General features: G+C 28.7%; 1 protein-coding gene across 7 annotated transcripts in view; it reads left to right on the top strand.

Moving 5' to 3' along the window:
• Positions 1-19,803, top strand: part of LOC129963793 (cytokine receptor-like) — a 237,786-nt gene that overhangs the window by 182,138 nt on the left and 35,845 nt on the right. For 6 of the 7 annotated variants that reach the window (XM_056078354.1, XM_056078346.1, XM_056078347.1 and 3 more), the window contains one exon: positions 11,181-11,231. The gene's annotated coding sequence lies outside the window, so the exon portion shown is untranslated. Of the gene's footprint in view, positions 1-216; positions 268-11,180; positions 11,232-19,803 lie in introns of those variants that run through there. The other variant, XM_056078351.1, reaches the window with a different exon arrangement.

Below are 19,803 nucleotides of genomic sequence, written 5' to 3'. Positions count from 1 at the left end.
CTCTTTAAACGTCTCTACAAAACAAATCCTTCAAACGCGGTGCTCTCTTTTAAGAAGGAAGAAAAGAAAAAAAATTAGTGCACCCGATCGGGGAGTGTCGCGTGAGAAGATACTCTTCCTGTGTTCCATCCCTGAGGTGTCCTGGCATTTTTCAGAACCGAATTCTTCAGCAGATTCTCTATTTAACGCCGCGATGCTGTGAGAATCAGTTCACTGATTGCATTTGAAGAATCGAAGAACGATATCGACGATCCTTGAATGTCACGGGTGAGTTGGTAATGTTGTAACTCCTGATTGTTGTGTGTTGGAGATGTGGTTTGTTTTCGTTCCAGAGATGCGTGTGATGCTCACGTTCATGTTTGTTGGTGGTTAGATTTGTTATCGCTTAGTAAGCTGTTATACAATATGCATATTTTGTGGTCACTTGGTTATCGATTCTTTTTTAATCAATACATTAGCAAAAACGGGTTGTTGTTTTTTTACAATACTTAGATGTGTTTCATGCAAGAGTTTTTTTATTATTTTACTTTAAATCAAATGAAAGAATTATTTATTTGAAACTTGAGATATGTGAATAATTTTTGCGAAGAGCTCTCTCGTTTAATTTATTCATAAGTGTTTTCTTTGATAAAATTTTTAGAAATGTACTTGCATGATCTTTTTTTCTTTTTTAAAAAATTGATACCGAAAAATAATCTCTCTGTGTCTGTGAAATCATTTTTATAAAGTTATTTCTAACTCTTCTTTTTAAAATTATTTCTAAATGAGCATCGTAACTCAAAAATAAAGTGAACAAGTAAATGAAATTTTAACATTACGAAAATAAAGAAGAAAATATCTGTATTTTAATTTTTGACGAAATTCGTTTACGAGAATTCTATCTGACTGCTTGTATATGAAAAGATAATTTTAAAACATGATAAACTTGACGAATGAAATTGGCATATATTCTTTAGGCCAGAATTGTATATTTCTATCAAATTTTGCTCTAAATCAATGCAGAGAAAGTTTATCTATCTGCCCATCTTTCTGCATGTCAACTAGGTAACTCAAAAACGGACGAGCTAAGTGGATGAAATTTGTTTTAATTGATCACAGATTTGTAGATCTGTTTTAAATTTTAGACTCTGTTGTCTCAAAAATTGCAGTTACTTACTTAGTTCTTTTCAGTATGCAATAAAGCCAAATACAGAAAGCATTATGCTGTGTAAATGCACGAGAAATTAAAGGAAGGAATGATCACTTTAGACTTTATTCCGTTTTAGAGTAATCCCCAAGTATAATTGTAATACAGTTTTATTAAATTGTATTATATTTCCACTTACTATATGTACCATCTGATTCATATAAAGCTATATTATAATTATATCACTCTATACGAATGTGTATCAATTCATGTGCTTAATTTAAAAACCGCAATGAACTAGATAGATGAAAATTTGTGCTTAGGTTTATCTGCAAGCCAAAGGTCTTTGTCAAACGTTGGACCAAGGATGAATGTCTGTCTGTTACCATGTGTAGGTGCACAGAATCACTCCAAAATCGCAGTGTGATAACAAGAATTTTAATATGCGATTTTTGCACCGTAATGAGTACAAGTTCTACTTCACGTATATATAACTAAGGCAAATAAAAAACGCATAGCTAAATTAATGATATTTGGTGATTAGTCTTAATATCAAAGTTGTAGTCTCGTATCAAAGTTCAGATACAATCAGTGAAAGAGAAGAGGGCACTGTTTTAAAACAATACTCGGTTTTCTGCACTGTATGATAAAGTTAGATACAAAACGGGTCATAATATTAAAATAAAGCATAACCTCCATTGGCTGGTGGTTTATACTAAACGAGCCAATATCAGAAAACTGAAATGTTTTGTTTTACGTTTACGTAAATGTTACGTTTTTTTTAAAAAAATAAAATCAACGAATTGTTTTGAAATGGTGTGAAAATTGATAATGAAATTAAATTTCACGATGCGAATGCTTGGGAAAAGTCGTTATTCGGGTGGTAATCTTTTGTAATTTAAAAAATTATGTAGAGTAAAAAAATAATTCAGTAGTGATATAAATAAGTTTCATACATTTTATTAAAAAAACCCAACTTGAATTGTTTCCCAAAACTTTTTCGTATATTTTTTAATAAAAGTGCTCTTCTCGTTCTCCTTGTATAAAATTCTTAACTTTGGGTAAAATCATGAACGCCACGAGTGTTCAAATTTTTATTTTCACAAATGAGAATTGTGTACTTCATAACATAGTAAAAGAAACAGCACTTGTGTATTAATTGTATGCAACTGGTGAACAATAATTATGAAAAATCGATTTTTGACATGAATCTAGGGATTTGATTGAATCTAACGTGCTAGCATTGGTGATTAATCACTGATACAGGTACAAAAAGAAATGGAATCTGTTATTTCGACGTATTTTTTTTTCGACAGATTGAAATCGAATTTTGGCATGTAACTACAACTATAATCACAATATCACAAACCAAATTTTATTGATTTAAGTCCCTGTGTTTATGAATTTACATGCCTGATAAAGAAGAGCTCTACAGATGGTCAACCGCTTAATGATTATGGTTCAAAACATAATATAGACCTAGAGATAAATCTATGTACTAAATTTTAATCCATCTTGTTCTATTCGTTTTGTAGTTGTCGTTTTCACTTGTACTCTGACAGTGGACAGAATGATTTCCTTCGGGTGGATTTTCTTCCAAATTTGATAGAAATCTACGAATTTCGTGCAAAGTTCATATGCCAAATTTCATCCACCTTAAAGTATTTTCGAGTTATCATGTTCACAGAAAGTGAGACAGACGGATATTATTCCAAAAATATATTTTTCATACACGGAGAGATTTGAAACATAAAGTTGTTAAAATATCGAATTCAAATTTTTTGATGATGATAATATTTTTCTCTTTGTATGTTCGGCGGAAAGAGAATGTAAAAATATTGCACTTGGTTCACCGTATACGAGAATGTAAAAATATTGCTCTTGGTACTGCGCATACGAGAATGTAAAAATATTTCTCTTAATGCTCCACATACGAGAATTTAAGAATAGTGCTCTTGATACTCCGCATACAAGAAAAGTAAAAATATTGTTCTTGATACTCAGCATAAGAGAATGTAAAAATATTGCTCTTGATATGTTGGAAAGCTTCGCGTTGATGAGCAAGGAGAAATATTCTCAAATAATCGTCGAATCAATCAACTCAAAATCAATAACATTCGTGAATTCTTATCGGAGATTTATTTTGTGTTTTTAGAAATGTTTAATACATGGTAGTACTTGTGAAATTCATTTTTATAGTTTCAATTAAATAATTTTGAAATATCTTGTCAAGTGATAAAGAGTCGGGATTTAAAGATCATTACATATTAACTGAATTTTCGGTTATTTGAGGTAATTATAATTCCAATCGCAATTCAAGTAATAGAAGTTTTACTGTATATAAAAAAGCTGGCAGAAACAATCTTACTGATTATATATATATAAAAAAAATCTTCTTTGAGGGATATAAAAGTTTTTGGTTTATCGATTCTTATTACCATTTTAATCTGTTTATAATGATTGAATAAATTAATTGAGCTGTTATTGTTTGATTTTTCTCCCCTACTTTAACTTAAAACAGTTTATGTTGATTTAATAAATTAATTGAACTACTTACTTTAAGAATCGAAACCATGATTAAATAAATGAGGTTAAAATGTTTAATTTGTTGAGCTTCATTATTTAGAGAGCATTAAATCAATTGCTCTTTCACACGTGTCGAAGAAGCAATCTGTGTTTTCAACATTTAAAGCATACTTTATGTTGCAAAGGGATATCTTACAAAAGTTACTCTAATTTTGTGTATACTGTATTTTAAAGTTTAGCATGTTACCGTAGTAAAAGAAGCATTAATAAGGACCTTAGAAAATCCAAAATTGCTCGAATTTTGAAAGAAGTTATTATTTATATATGCTTTTAACATTGCAAATCAATTTTTTTAAAACATGTCGAAAGAAGTTCTTTGAAACGAAATCAATTTGCAAATTATTTTTCTTGAGTACTTTTCTAACTTGATTGAAAAGCAGCGCCCTGATGAAATCGCCCCCGCACAAGAAATGCCCTACCCAAGCGATCGTATATTATTTCATACCTGTAAAAATATGAATAATCGTTAAGGTAACTAATAAACAGTTTGTAATTTTTCTTTTGGAACTAAACCATTTAAATTCAGCTGGGAGGTTGGGCCTATTACTGAGAATTTTTGTGCAATCCACAATTTTTCTTCTTTTTTTGTAATATAAAATAAAAATCAGCAGACCATCATATGAAGGCGTGAATTTAATAAGGAAACAAGAGGTGTCCGCAAATCTCTTAGAGGAAAAATAACAGTTTTATCTTTTAAGAAATGTCTTTCTTAAAATGAAATGTTGTTTTATTGCGTAACTTCTATGAAACCTGCTACTGACATACATCAATTTTCTTTTTAGAAGTAATAAATAGATCGAAAATGATTGTTTTAATGAAGAATGAATAAATAATTTTACTATGACAGAATTACTGATGTTCATAGAATTATTTTGTATTTATAGATTAAATACTTTTTTAACTGACTTCTATTTAATGATTTTTTAAAAATTTAAATTAATATTTCTTTTAGATGGAACTTATTTACTTATTAAAATGTTGAAATGAAAGAGTATTTTCAGTTTGTAATTAATTAATCAATTCATTTAATTAAATTCTGATTTTGTATGAGAACCGCTATCTAATACTGAATTCGAATAAGAAAATGTCTAGCTTTCATAATATTTACAATGTTGAATAACAAAATATATCATTGAAGATAAAGATTTTAGAAACGCCTTTTTAATTGTGTACCAAAAAGTTGGATCGTACTTTTTAAAATTAAAAATGCAGAAATCGCAATTAAATCATACAAAAGAGACTAAAAGCAATATTATGAAATAATTAAGCCACAATTAACCTAAAAAATCCTAACTTTCATTAAAATTATAAAATTAGAACGTTTAAAAATGCAATGTAATTTGTATATTTCTGTTAGTATTTCACACTTTTTTATAATTCTATTTTGAAATCCTAATTTTTAATTTAAACAAAAAATATTTTTTTTTTACTTTTTAGCACAATGATAAAAACTTTTATTTATTTATTTATTTAAAAAAAATCATTTTGTTACTTGTACGACTTGAGATAAAGAACGGTTTGTTGGCAAATAAAGGAAAGGGCATTTCCAACTTCTCTTTCGATTGTTTTATACGATTCTTACTGAGCTGAATATACCGCTCTGGCCTTCCATCAATAATATACCTCTCCTCTTAAAGAACCGAATAATGATGTGGACGTTAAAAGCTTCTTATCATCTGTTGCCAACATGGTTGGACCTTAAACGCGTTACGTCCCGAAAAGGGTAATCTCTTGAGTGCCCTGCCCGGAGAAAAGTGGGAGTAAGTAATATAGAATACACAAATAATCATCATGAAGCGCAAGTTATTGGCTAGACAATGACACTGCAGAGACATTGGGTCCAAGTGATGAATGGAAATGGTAATTTATTTATGGATTTGGTAATTGGATTCATCTATAAAAATTTACCTCTTGCCCATTATTTGTTTTGTACCTTCATAAAGAAATGATCCTCGTTAATATAAACATTTCTTTCAGAAGCTTTACTAAATGAGGATATATGTATTTTTAGTAAATGCATTTTATGGTAAACATGTGAACTTGTGGTTTTAAAGTAATTAGTGAAAAGGTGGAACACTTCCCTAATGCATCATTATGCTGTTGTAAAAAAAATTATTTATTTATTTCAATAGATTGAGCCTACTGCATCATTATGCTGTTTTAAAATGCATTTTTTATTTTATTTACTTTTTTCAATAGAGTTGGCCTAATTAAGAACACATGCTGTCTGTGAACATAAATAATTCCTCAGGATTAAAAAAAAACATCTAATTTAATCTTATATAAGTAATAATAAGAATAACAATTTATTTACAGGTTAAATATTTTTTTTTAAACATGTAAATGAAGTATGAATTTTATAAAGAATAATGAAGAGTTCCAAATGATTTATTAGTAAGAATATTATAAAGAATAATGCAGAGTTCCAAACGATTTATTAGTAAGAATATTAGAAAGAATAATACAGAGTTCCAAACGATTTATTAGTAAGAATAATACATTCCAAATGATTTAATGATATGTGATGAAACTGATTTATTTTTGACTAAAACATTGCCAGATAGCGCATAGAAATTCCTCGTTGGATTATTAATAGGAAAAAAGAGTCAAAGCCCGGCAATAAATAAATTATGCAGTTTCTTGAGTCCAAATATGCTTTTATATTAATTGCATTATTATGTAAATACATTTGTAAAGCATGTGAACTTGTTACTTTGAAATAATTAATAAGAAATTGGAATTAATTATTGAGAAATTATTATATCAACTGAAATATCAATAAAAAAAAACAATGTTAAATTATGAATACTGTAAACTGTAAAACCATTTGATTAGTAAACTCGTGATTACAGGTTAGGAATATATATTTTGAACTATTGGACTTTTGTGTATGTTTTTATGTAACATATTCTTTAAATTAAATTTAAAAATAATATTTCATTATTTGAAATAAAACGAAATGTTTATTTCGCTTTCAGTAGTAATATAATTATTGATTAATTGAAAAGTCTTTTAAAATAACTCTTTTATTAGTGGACACAAAAATCGTTGAAGCATAAAATGGAATACTTTAAGAGAATTATAATTTTATTTGCAATTGTAGCATATTTCAATTTTTAATGAACATGTTACCATTCTCTTTCTTGCAGTATGCCTTATTATATTATTTTCAGTTACTCAGACATTTACAGTTTCGTTGTCACTTTTCAATTTATTTTTAAAAAAATATTTTAAATTTTAGTACATTGAGAAATATTTATTTTTGTTTAAAAATTCATTTTATATATAATTATTTTCCAAGTTTCAAATTTTGATATGTTTTATAATTCATTATTATAATTATTTTGAAACCTTCTCTTTTCTCTTTTTTACTAACAAATATTCTTTTCATTTACTTTTGGAAACAAATTTAAATTATTCAGTAATTGAAATTTGAAAGTATTAAAATATTGTATTTTCATCAGGAGGAATTGTACAAAATTTCAGAATTTTACCATGTTAGGATGTAAAGGAAAAAAAAAACTTATTAAAAAATTCCATTTTATCAAATATGTTGTTGCTTAGTTACATGTAATTTGCTTAATTAAGCATGTAGAATAAAACAACAAAGGGTTAACAACGCATGGCGAAAGAATTAAATGCATCAACATATTTCTTAGAAATTGTAATTTAACATGATTTTGAGATAATTTTATTATTATCAACTAATAATTCGTGTACATCGATTTTCATATGGAAAGTAAATTTAATGCTTCTAAATATATTTTAATAATATGTATAATGTTTACTTGGTATTTACTTTATCTTATTGTTGAATTTTTATCTTTTGAAGTTTTTTTTTCTTTACTTGATACTGATATGATAACATCTAAAATTGTTTATGAAACATATTCAAAATTAGATTCTATTAATTGAAAAATTTTGAAATTTTTTTAAATTGCAAAACTTGCCAGAAACAACTGCATTTAACATAATTGGATAGTTGCAAATTCTTAAAACGAATTTTAATTATAATTATCAGTGGGAAACTTTAAGTTGTCGTAAAGCTACGGCTATTGACATGGGATAATGCTTCAATTCGGTTAACATCAGACATGTTCCTAAAATAAGTTATCTTTAAAGGGATCGTTCAAGGTCGTATTGTTTGTTATGTCAGCAAATGTTTCTTTTTTTATTATTATTTTTGCTTCGTGTGCTTATATTTAGACCTGATATCTCGTGTATCTGGTAGTAAAGTTATGTAAGGATGATTTCTTTTATTCTATTGTTTTTCATCTTTGAATTTATAGGCATAACTTCCCATAATTTTCCCTTCTAATTTTCTATTCAAAATATTTTTTTTTTATATTTAACTTGAAGAATTTTTATTAATTTGTATCTGGAGTTAACAAGTCACTTATTATTAGTTTCAACCGGAAAAGCAAAAGTTATTTATTGTTTTTTCATTTCCTTACCGAGAAAGTTTGAAACAGTTATCGCGGATAATTAATAGACAGTTGAATTCACGCCGATTATGTATACTGCCAGTATTGGATATAGGAATTTTGAGACCATAGTAGGTATTTTGAGTCCCTCTTTTAATTAATTAGTTCATTTAATTTCATAATTAAGAATAGTTTTAACTCTACTGTGCATTGTGCAGCCATTTGGCGACATGTTTTTATTTCCATTTATAAGCTTCACGTGACTGTTCCAAAAGTTGGTCATGTTTGGAAAACCTTTCGTAAATGCTTTTTGATAAACATTTGTAGAAAAGACCGATGTATTGCAATAACGGTATTAGGACTAGATTTAAACTTGAGATTCGGGTAAATACCAAGTTTTAGGGACAATTCTACCATTAAAAATACTCCCAATGTGCATATTATTTGCTCTGTAAAAAAGTATATTGCTAAAACGGGATTTTTATTTTTATTGTAAACTTGTTATAATGTGATTTCTGTCCCTGGGATATTGTTTAATTCATAATGTTGTCGTTTGGCACATTTTAATTTTTTTTTTAAATTTCACAAAAGAAAATAATGATTTTTTTAAAAAAATTATTTTTTTAACTATTCAAAACATATACTTAAATATTTTTTGCGTAAAAAAAATAAAAACGCGTTCTAGGATTAAATTGACAGCATGTTAATGAGTTATATTAGTTTTTTTTTTTTGTTCCAGTAAATTTTTGAATATATATATTTCATTCATTTATTTATTTAATGCGATACATTTGCACTTATGAGAATATTAATTCATTAGACTGTGTGCATAAAATTTGCTATAGTAAACTGAAAGTAATGAAACGGAAAAGAACTTAACGGCATTTTACTTGAAAAAGAATTTATAATATCCTAATATTTTTTATTCATAAAATTTGCATTTTTTACGAATTTAATTGGCAATTAGACAAATAATATCTTTTTAAATAACCTGGACGATGTGGCAGCAGGCAACTGCCTAGTCTGAAATTCGCCATTGCGCATTATTATGTAGCTGACTCTTCTAAAAATGATTCTATGAAATTTTATCTAATTTTTAGCAAGAATTCAAAATATTTGTTGATAAATAAAATATTCACATAAGAAGACTCTTATAAAACTCGATTACCGACATAAAAAAATATTGTCGTTGTATCTAGGATATATATGACGCAATTCCCATACCTTTCTGTCCTAGTAATAAGTACATGTATGATACTGACGTTTGACTCCCAGTCGGTTTAAAGGATGCATAGGCGGGAATTTTGTTTATCAATGTACTTGCAGTTCAAAAAAATGCGGTCACAGTGTGTCTCAGCTATATAATAATCGAGATAAAAATAATAATAATCGAGTGTTAAGAGTTGAGAAGGCAAAATTGTAGTTCGCTTAGTTGCCAAAAATTCATTAACGCACGCAGGAAGAAATTACGTAAAAGTGGGGGAAATCGAGCTGAAATCGCATTTTAGGGAGAAATGAATTTATTTTGCCTGAATAACTCCAATTTTAACGGTAAGCTTAAGGTTTGGAGAATAGATCTCAGAGACAGTGATTTGTACTCTTCGCTTTGCCAAAATCCTGTCAGTCTGAGACATATCAATTTGCACCGATTAAAAGCACCCATACACGATCTGTATCGGAATTAGTACTCAAACTTCAACATTATAATTTAAAAAATTGAGTCATTCATCAAGCCACAATGGCTTGACTGAGCTCAAAATTAATCCTTATGGTCGGAAGTCGGAGGTAAATTTTATGTTTTCAAATGTGAAACTAAATTTATTTTCAACGATACTTCAATTAGATTTTTTTTTCTTTCAAATTAGCAAAAGAAACTTGAATAAAATCTATAAATGTATGTGAATTAAGCAGTTGGCAGACACATACATGTAATAATATCTCTTAATCTAATTTAAATTCTAATTAATTTTCTTATTTTTATTTTAATTTTGCCCATATTAACTTCATTCTAAAGTGTTTTCTTATTTCCTGATTAAATTCCCACTTTTATTTAATTAATTTTATACGCACTATATTAAACTTCTTTTTCACATTTTCAACATTTTTTCACGCTTCGAGTGAAAGGATAAAAATCTTCAATGCTTAAAGCATTCTTTTAAAGATACCTAAGATTCCCTATCCTAAATCGAACACGTATCAAAGAAATCCCTATCAAAATCTCATAGTAAAATCACGAAACAGAAAATTTTGGGTCTCGATGTAAACTGACGTATTTTATACTACTTATTCTTTGTACGTAAATTATGCATCCCGTGGTGAAATAAATCGAAGTTCTAAAATTTCAAATGTTTCTTCTATTCGGTTATGCACCTGTTAAAGCGTGTTTACATACATATAAAAGGGAGGAAGACATTTTTGTTTTTCTTTTTGAAAAAGTTAATGAAATACAGTAAAATATTTTTGTGTTCTGTTATGAGAATTAAGTTTTGTTGTATATTATTCTAAATGCAGTTTTTACACTTTGTTTAAAAAACAATTCCATTACTTTTAAATGCAAATTATGAAACGACGTTTACATTTATTACATGAAAGAAATTAATGAAAATCTTGAGCAATGATAAAATGCACTTGAAAAATAAATAATGGATAGTATTCTCTCATTCATACAATATTATATTCTTATTTATAATACATAGAAAATGGCTACAAATATTTTCATTTAAATTTAAAATGAACAGATTATCAGCTGCTAAAATTATGTTTTTTATCTTTATAAATTTTTATAAACCTAGCAAGTAAATAAAAATACAAAAAAAAAGAAGAAGAAAAAAAATTTTTCAAATATGTTTTAAAATAAAATCATTTGTTTATGAACATTATAATTTTAAAAGGAAATTCATATGTAAAAGTTTTATCCCTGAAATATGGGTACATAATACTTATAAGTGAAATTTATAATCGTATATATAATTGTTCCATATTTCAGTATAAGATATCAGTGTTTATCAAGTGTATTATCTAATTTCATTTTTTTTTTCTTATAGGCCGTGTCACATTGGAATTTGCAAGTTAAAGGTCTTCCTATTTTTCAAAAAGTATGTTGCATTTTTTGTGTAAACATTTCTTTTCTTGTTTATTAAAAAAAGAAAATTTGCATATTGACGTCCTGAAACTGTTAATTTTGACGTAATTACTTTCAAAGGTGTAAACGTGTAGTACGATTTTTTTTTAAAAATTAACTGTATTTTTAATGAATTAAAAGTTAATCCAAATTTTAAAGAAAAACATCTAAACTAATTTTTAATTACTAAATATTAAAATGTCGGTACAGAATGACTTATTCTGTTATTTTTATTGGCATTTTTGATAAACTCTAGATTTTGGACCGAAATTTGAATTTTGGATTCGAAACCTGATATTCTAAAATCCCTCGTGTATGTGAATTTGCCGTATGTTAAGCCTAACATCGAGATCAAGCATCTAACCGTTGTTGTGGTGTGGAAGTTTGGAACTATGAGATGTCATCTTCATCATCTGGCTATGATTCAAAATAATTGCAAGCTCCATTAAAAAATAGTTTTCTAAGTACTTCAATTGTAATTTTGATATTTAATTAACGGAACAAAATTATTTAATTTAATAAATGTGTTGTTTCATTAACTGAATATTATATTTACAAATTTATTAAGTTTAAATTTATAAGATATCATAAACCGCATTTAGACAGAACATAAAAAGAAGGCTTCAACAATAATTTAGATTAAACATTTATCGTAGTCTGATTTTATTAAATTTCTTTTTAAAGAACAAGCATAAAAATTCTGCGTGAAATGTAAGCAATATTTATAACGAACAAGTTTGTGACTAAAAGCTGAGATAAAAAGTCTTTGTTTATTTTCGAATTTTCTTTATTTTCTAGTACGAACAGTTTTCTGATTATTCCTTGAAAAAAGCGAAATAAAAAAAATCTGCTGCTAAAAATAAAACAATACAAATATTTATAATTCGTAGAATAATAAATGAAAAATGCATCATATTTTTAGGTCAGTGTTTTATGAAATAGTCATGTTTTTACTAATTTTCATCAGTATTTCTGTTTGACATTTAAATTTTCTTCTTAGTGACGTTAAAAACGTTTCTTCTTAGTGACGTTAAATCAACAAAATTTCTCTTATTCATTTATACCCACATGTCCCTGCATGCCTTCAAAATGGGTTAATATGTTTTTAATTAGCATTTGGTTGCAAAAGTTGTTTGATAACACGGTGTGGAAAAGAAATGAAAAAATAAATATATAAACTAACGCCAAAAAAAATGCATAGCGGAAAAGGGATGGATTTCCTGAGTCCACCCAGACATAACTTAGTTAATTTTGAATTTTCTGATAGACATTCATTAACCTTCAAGGAAAATGAGGTGTCTGGAACTGTCATATTTTGCAACGCCTGATATTGTTTAGATTGAAATGTATGGCTTAGATATCATTTAAATTACAGTTTAAGATGAATGGATGTTTCCGTTACTATTTCATTAAATAACACTTAAACTGTGAATAAAAATAATTTATTAAAAAGTACAAGGAGAAACTCTACTCTACACCAGGCTTGAAAGTTTATTTTTTACAACTTCTAAATTGTCTTTGTCCTCTTTAAATGTACAGTTTGGTTTGTGAAATGTGTGTTTACTTTTGTGCATCCGTCATCGATTATCCAACGTAATAAAAACTTCACGTCGTCCATCAAAGGCTAAGATTATACGAACTAATTAAAGTTCCATGTTATCCGCCGAGAAAGAAGATTATCCGAATTAATGAGGGATCTGCGTTTTTCGATATTATCCACCAAAACGATCTACAATCCATACTAATTAAAAGTTGATGTTATTTGAGTAAGGTGATTTTTTACCTAACTTATTTGAGTCGTACATATCAATTTCATATACTACATTATCCATAAGGTTTATTATATTTTACATTATCCAAAACTCGTTTATTAAAATTGTCCACTAGCCGGCTTTGGCTGCTAAATTGTTCACCTGGAATATTAGCTTTCATGACTATTACATTATTCATATGAAATACATTTGTTTGAAATGTTTCCTAGTTTTTTTGGTAATAATGAAAAATACTAATTTATTGGAATAATTCATGCATGCGCATGCGTTGAAAATTCATGCATGCGCATTGTGTTCTGAATGTTGACTACGGATACGGACGTTTTGAAGGCTTAACCTGTTTTCGACCGATTATTTTAAACAATTCTATTTATTTTCTTAGAGATTCATGCATTTAAAACTAAACATTGTTAATTAATTGATCTGTTCCTGATGAATCTGAGAAAATTTTGTTGAAAACTTCTTGAGATATTACATAAATTAAGAAAGATATCCTTTAGTGCCCATAAGTTTTTGTTTAAATACTCAGCGACTCTGTTTTCAGTAATATTTAAAAAAAATGCTTCGTTTCAGTAAAAAATTTCCTTATATTAATTGCAATTTAACCATTTCCACTTTAATTTAAAGCATAAATTCTACGGGAACTAAAAGAAAATTAGAAAGATACATATTACGTTATGGTTGAAGGCCTTTAAAATATTATGAATGAATTATATGACTATCAAAATTTGTAGCTTTAAAATATTTTGATGAAGAAGCTATTAAAATAGGAGTTACATAAAATATTTAATTATTAAAATTTTAACGAGCATTAAGATTGGTGAACCGGCTGGTCGCCAAAGGCGGCTAGTTTTATAATAAAATGCTGTCTTCTTATTAAAGTGTAGTTTGTAAAGTTTAAAAAAAAACTTTCCGTATTAAAGTAAAATATTAAACAGAATTAATGAATTGAATTCTATTCACTCATTAAATTTTCTTTCCCTACATGTTATTAAAAATATTCCCCTTTTTTTTTTTTCTACATCTTTAAATAATTAGGCAACATTATTTTTACTTTACAAAAAAAAAAAAAAAAAAAAAAAAAACAGAAAGCAAGTTAAAGTACAATGTATCGTTATTTTTTAAATATATTTTACAAATTGTCATTTAAAATAAATACATAAATGCCTAATGAATTTACAGTTTCGACATATTATGTATGGTCATTGTCCATCCTTGTCTAGACCTCTTCGATCTTGGGAAAAAATGAAATTACATCGGTCTAGTTATTTATGAATGCCATAGTTAATAAAATAAAACATTCTAGAATGATAAAATTTAGTATGAGGTATTTATACTAAAATTGTAGTCCATTCTACAAAAAGTCTATTTGTTTGCATCCGTTTACGTACATGAGAGTACTACTTCTCGAAAAAACAAGAATTTTGAAAGGTGAAATGTGGCATACTGTTTTATTATCAAAATTATAGATGTATTTCAAATTTTAGTTCAAATTCGTCAACAATTAACTGTCTGACAGTCTCTATTCGAGGAATCTGAACTCGGTGGCTGAAACTCCAAAATGCAAAAAACTTTTGCAGAGATTGTCACTGCCCTAGCATTTAGCCATCAAATGTATTTAAATGACCGGCCGCCGCGAATAGTAATATGGGTACTAAGATCAAGTACAAAATCTGACATCGGCTCATTCACATTCGACCATTGTAAAGTACTGTTCACGAGAGGTCAACTATTGCGCGCAATAGAAGGCCACACCTACCTCAAGAAGATCAAGTGACTGCAATGGGACAATGGCAAATAATTCTCCCATAGAAAGGCGTGTCTTTCTGTTGCGCGCAATAGTTGGCCTCCTGTGAACGCTGCTTAACACTACCATTACTGTACTATTTTAGAAATATTATTATTATCTTGGGATTTTTATAATGTCTCTGGAAGGATGCGTAACAGACTAAGCAAATGAAATTTAGAATGAATTATTAAAGATGAAATTGGAAATCTATTGAGATCTTATTCTAACGTAAAGTCTTTTTAAAGTTATACTCGATTCCAATGAGTGTGCTAAGTAGTTTAACGTTAAACATGTTATTTTGTGAACGGTTTGAAAGTCTCGATAATTATTCCTTGTATGAGAACTTTGTTTTATTAAATTTGTTTTATTTATTTTTTTATTTTTTTTTTGTTTTATTTAATGTAAGTTGTATAAATTGCTTCGTTTTCAAACTGGCGCTTTATGTTCGATATTAACAACGAATATATATAATCGATATGTTAGTTGATCAGAAAATGAATTCAAAAGATTGGATACAATTTTTAATTACCCATTTTTTGTGACGATATTATTTGTATGTTGTTGTGAAAATGTGTTTTTAGAACAGTGTTTGTTTAAGTTATTAAAAGGAAGAAATCGTATTTATGACACTTCATTTTCACCTCTTTACTGCTATCAAAATTTCGATCTCCTTGTATAAACGATCCATAACTTCCGTAAAATGACTAAATTTGTTTTCAGAAAACCGCTTGCAAGTTCCTTTTGCAAATTTTACCCTTCTCAGTGTGAAATTTTACCACGAGTTTATATAAATATAACGGTTAGTAGACCGCTCTAAAATGAATCAATGAAAAACAGGGAATTCTAAGAAAAACCGCATTATACCGAAAGAATTGGTAAGCGAGGTCAGTGTACGTCGTTTTTTCTAAGAAGTAGCCTTGATCTTGACAACAATCTGCCTTGATTAATTGCTAGGTGTTTCTAGAAGATGTGCGAAGTTTCAATACATTAAAAAGCAAAAATAATTTAAGATACTTTGTTTTACTTTTGACAGATTTGTGAAGAAAGTATTAAAATTTGCTTTTGAAATTGCTGGTGTTAGACATGTGCATTTTTTACTCAGCGGCGTATCTGTATATGGTAACCCTTTATACCTAAAGGCTAACTACTTAATAAACTTGTTTTAAAACATAATAATTGAACCATTCCTATCACGGATTTCATGCTCGGAGGAACCAAGTTCGAATTTAGATTCTTCTGTGGAGCTACCAACCTGTAGCTTATACATCCGCCTACTAGTGTGAAGTGTGTGCAATCTCAAATACCTTTATTGTCAAATGATCACCGAAAAAACACAAATATGTTCCTTGCTGAATATTTTCGAAACGGCTTGTTAATATAATAAAACCAACTATTATCAATTGTTTGATATGTTGTATGTCTTTGGTCTCTTCCTATTCTGTACATATGTGAAATATAATTATAGATGAAATCCCGTACCTTATCAAGAAATGCCATTTGCTGAATTGCTGAGAATAGTAATACGGGTGTTAAGAAACGCGCATAATATTCTTCATACGAGCATCTCATGCTTGACGTCTCATGAAGAAGGTTAAATCCCACCTTTATGGCGTGGTCATTAACTGATCAAACCATCTTATTGTGCCGACATGGAGCAAAAGTCTGTTTATTTATATCTTTGGCAGCTTTTATATTGAAACTTCCCATCAAAGTATTGGAAATGGTATTTTGATCATATATTAAGCTATTCGTCGTTTCTTTCTTCTTTAATTTAATGAAACTGAAATAACTTAAGATAAACACTACTAACACTGCCCTTAAATTTTTTGTCGTATCTGAGAAGAGTGAAGGAATATGTGCATTTATGTCTTTTGACTGTGAACGTGTTATTTTCTAGTGAGAAACTTCAATTCCTTACTTGAAGTTAATATAGAATTAAAATATATAATGACGTAGAGCCACGCTTCACGTTCTAAAATGCAATGCTGAACTGAAATGTTTGCAACATAAAGTGTATAATCCGCAGATTCATTTTTTCTAAGACTTGTTAAAGAAAATATTTTTCTTTCTGTCTAGAATTCAACCGATTTAAAAGAATGTCTGTTTACTTTCTTGCATACGAAACATACAATGAGAAAGTAATTAATCTCAAAAAAATTCGACGTTAGAATTTCACAAATGTAAATGTTTAACAACTGCAAGAAAAGAAAAAAAAAGTCTATTTCAGGATATATATATAGATATATATGTAATATTATTTGTTGTGAAACATGATGCAGTTTGAAGACAATGAAAATACTTTTAATTTTGTGACATCGTTTTATTTCATTTTGAAGAAGCAAGCATATGTGCAAGCGATGAGCACACAGAGCGACACAGAAACGGAATGAGGAAAAAATCTCTTGGACATTTTATCCCTGGTCTTATATAACCTATGATTTTGACAGGGAAAATACTTCTTTACAGTGCTAATGTATTATGAGATTTCGATAGGGATTTTCGTTATACGGGTGGACAAGGTAGGGGAAACACAGGGAGATTTTAAAAAAGAATTTGCTTGATCAGCGGTATGTTATCTCTTCACGCGTAGTGTGGGAAAGTTAGATTTTAGCTGATTCAACAATTTAACAAAGCTTCTCTTGAATGAATTAAGTAGAGACAGTGGAATTGGATCACGAAATAAGAGAATATTTTAGAATGAAGTTACTATGGGCTAAATTAAGATAAAATCTTGAAAATTAATTAAATTGAAATTAGAGTTAAAATATCATTACATATATATATATAATATACGCGCACTATGAAATTGCCGGTTCTCGGTATTTTCTCACGCTCCGAGTGAAAAAATAAAAATCTTTATAGTTTACAGCATTCTTTTAAAGATACCTAAGATTTCCTTTCCTAAGTCTACGCGTGTCAAAGAAATTCCTATCCAAATCTCATAGTAAAATCATTGAAGGGAATAATTTGTCTCTCTTTTGACTTGTGTCACTATGTAAACGGACGTCAGTTTTTATCATCGTAAATCACATAAAATGCTTCCCGTAGTGAAATAAGTTGAAGCTAAAAATTTAAAAAGTTTCTTCTGTGCAGCTGATAAAATATGTTTACGCGCACACACACACACAGAGAGAGAAAGGCTAAATGGAACATCATTACTAATGGAACATGATAGAGAGTTCTAGAATACACAGAGAGAGAGAGACTAAATGGAACATCATTTCTCTTAAATTCTCTTGAAATACTTTACTACTGGATCTCGGTATACATGCATGATTGATTAGACAACTTTCGGGAATACTCAAGTGACCATCGAAAATGACAGCGTGACCGACATTATCATCGAAATGGATAGCTTTTATTTCAGTCTGCAACAGATTTAACCGAAGCGTGAGCTCAACCTGTTCAACCATTGTTTTAAAAACCATACGATCATTTTTTACGTGCTTTTAACTGCTGCTTACAAATCATTTCGTGATTTTGATTGAACGCTCTCCAACCTGAAGGCTATGAACCCGGATCGTGTGGCATTCAGAAGTGAAATTTAAGCATCGGATTTTATTCGTATTTCTGTCTTGTCGCCTTATGCCTTTTGTTTGGAATACCAAGTATGTCGAAATTTGCATATTTGTGTAGTGTAAATTTAATTACAATTCATTGACATATCATGCCATCAAATGTGTTATAAGATCATCATCCTATCTATGCTGAAACATTGAAGAGATTTGTTGTATTAACAATCTAAGAGTTATTTTTGTGAGCTTGCATACTTTAATTATTTCATCTTTTATTCATTATTAACACGTCAATAAATAGAATCAAATAAGGTTTAAGAACATTTAAACAGAACCAGTTAAGGCTGCGAGATCGTGGGTATTTCAGAACTAAAATTTAAGTTTTGCATTGATTTTTGCTTACTGCTAATGCCTTATTGTACACTATCAAATGTTTCATAATTTGTAAATGCATATGTTTAACATTTAATTAAATTTTTATGAGAGCCCATTGACAGAAAATTAACAAACACTCTTGCTTTTCTTTCTGTCTTCGTTAAAACGTGGGAAATAGTTGCCATGTTTAAAATTTGATTGCAATTTCTCATAAAGTTTCATATTTTAATTAGTTTTTATTTTGTTTTTTATTAGCACTTTATTTTGAACGAACGCCTTACAATCAAATGCTGTGAACACGGGCCATGTTGCTTTCAAAACAAAAATTTAAACAGTGCGTTTATTTTCTTTTGTAGTTGATGGCTTTGCATGGAATCGCGTCTCAGAATTTCCAAGCGTATGTGCTTCACATTTAATGGTATTTCAGTGACCGCACTTTGGCAGGAGGTTTTAATATTAATTGTTACCATCTTGTTGTTTGCGTTGAAATATGGAAGAAGTTTGTTATGTTAAAAATTTGACAGTAATTTCACATGAGCTGTCAGATTTTATTATTTAATCTTCTTATATTGGCTATTAACATGTTGTTTTGATCCAACACTTTCCAATCAAAAGGCTAGAATCTGGGACGTGTTGCATTCAGATCAGAAGTTTACTTGAATTCATTTGTTTTTTTCTTGTCGCCGATACCTTTTGCTGGAAGTTTGTCTCTCAAGTGTCTCAACATTTGTTTACACATGATGCTCTTGACATTTAATTATCTTTTAATGACGACACATTTGTAAGAGATTGCCCAATACATCATAATCATCCTGCTGTCTTTGATGAACGTGGATGAGATTTGCCGTGTTAAAAATTTGACAATAATTTCGTATGAACTTCCTGAATATAATTACTTCCTTTTATATTCGCTATTAACACGTTGTGATGGATGGTTTAAATAAAATCAATTAAAGTTTTTTTCATTGATAGTTGGTTTCTTGTGTTAAGAATTTTTTTTTATGAATTCTTAATTGGCTATACATCAAACTGCGCACGCCTTTTTTGACGTTCCAGACCACCCGGAATGCTTTGTACATTAAATGGGGAATTTAA

Source organism: Argiope bruennichi, chromosome 3 (assembly GCF_947563725.1).
Source record: "Argiope bruennichi chromosome 3, qqArgBrue1.1, whole genome shotgun sequence".
In the NCBI taxonomy this organism is placed as follows: Eukaryota; Metazoa; Arthropoda; class Arachnida; order Araneae; family Araneidae; genus Argiope; species Argiope bruennichi.
The sequence above is the reverse complement of the archived record's forward strand: the minus strand, read 5'-3'. Positions and strand labels throughout refer to the sequence as shown.